General features: G+C 47.3%; 1 protein-coding gene across 2 annotated transcripts in view; it reads right to left on the bottom strand.

Annotated features, from left to right (window-relative positions):
- LOC135104890 (uncharacterized) overlaps nucleotides 1-1,062 on the bottom strand; it is a 97,733-nt gene extending 96,671 nt beyond the window's left edge. Inside the window, exon 1 of one of the 2 annotated variants that reach the window (XM_064012616.1) lies at nucleotides 537-1,062. The gene's annotated coding sequence lies outside the window, so the exon portion shown is untranslated. The remainder of the gene's footprint in view (nucleotides 1-536) is intronic. The other variant, XM_064012614.1, reaches the window with a different exon arrangement.
- Between the last annotated feature and the right edge of the window lie 303 nt (nucleotides 1,063-1,365).

The following is a 1,365-nucleotide window of genomic DNA, read 5'->3' as shown; positions in this document are numbered from 1 at the left end:
TGAAGGTGGACGGATGGGGAGTCGGGCCAGAGATGGAAAGGAGGGAAGGAGGGAGAGAGAGAAGGAAGGAAGGAAGGAAGGAAGGAAGGGAGAAAGAGGAAGAGGGAAGGGCGAAGGGAAGGAGGGAAGGGACGGGGAGGGACATGCTAGTTACATTATCCAGTTACTTCAGAACAATAAATCGAATTATTGAAACAGCATTTCATCATAGAGGGACATTATGTTTGTAATGTGTAGGAGAATATCAACAATGAACGAGACAATTTTGATATGTGATGAGTTGTGTTTACTGTCACATTCCCGAGAAGTCTTCAGTCGCCTCATAACAGCAGTAACCTCTTCAAGTTCTTGGCGGCAACCTGACGTACATAGTCTTTCTCAACACTTCCTGCTTTCCTGTGTTGCTTAATAACTGAAGCGCCTTTGATCTGTGGTGAGGCGTGTTTACTATCATGCTCCCAGAAGGCCTTTAGTCACTTGCTAAAACACTATCCTCGTCTAATTATTCCCCGCAGCTCTCGTTATCTAACACTAACTTGGCCAAGTTGTTCCCTGCATCCCGGCACATGTGGTCCTGTCAGTACTTCCTTGCTCCCCGTGCTGGTGTGTGACTGCCAGACTGCTCCACTGATCGCCTCGTGCCTCCATCTCCCTGTCCCGGCCACGTTGCAGCACCACTCAGGCACTCACCCATAGCCACCACCACTCAGCCACACACCCTTCGTCACCAACACACGAGCACCACCGCCTTCTGCCTGGGTGTTTTCTTCTCGTCACCAGCGACACCACACCCACGCACCACGCATCACAGCACGAGGCACAACATGCAGGTAATGTCTTTTAACACAAACAACACGCCATCAGTCCACCCACGCCAGTCCCTCATCGCGGCCCAACCAACAACTCTTGCCTGTTTGACTGTTTGGCGCCGATCGTGACGTCACGCTTCAGATGGCGGAGTAATACATTCAAACGTTGCCACGGTGCATTTAATTTTCTTCATAACTTCTACCTCCCAAGTGTTTATTTACGTCTTGGTGGCCTTATTAGTGACAAAGTGCACTGTTGTTGTTGTCGTTGTTGTCGTTGGTGTTGATCTTGTTGTTGTTGTTGTTGTTGTTGTTGTTGTTGTTGTTTTCTTATCTAAACATCAGTAATGTCGTGTGTCACCTACTTGAAAGACAATACATAACCTAGCTTAGTCTAACTTAGTCCAGTATTGAAAGAAAAAAACACTACATGTAGCCATACAAGAATGTGTTAGAGCCATATGATAAACTCAGTCGTTTTGAAGATTACAGATCACGGTACTACTTGAAATAGCTATCCACTCCCCATCCACCTATCCATTCCCTTGCCCTATCC

Source organism: Scylla paramamosain, chromosome 11, assembly GCF_035594125.1.
Source record: "Scylla paramamosain isolate STU-SP2022 chromosome 11, ASM3559412v1, whole genome shotgun sequence".
Lineage (NCBI taxonomy): Eukaryota > Metazoa > Arthropoda > Malacostraca > Decapoda > Portunidae > Scylla > Scylla paramamosain.
The sequence above is the reverse complement of the archived record's forward strand: the minus strand, read 5'-3'. Positions and strand labels throughout refer to the sequence as shown.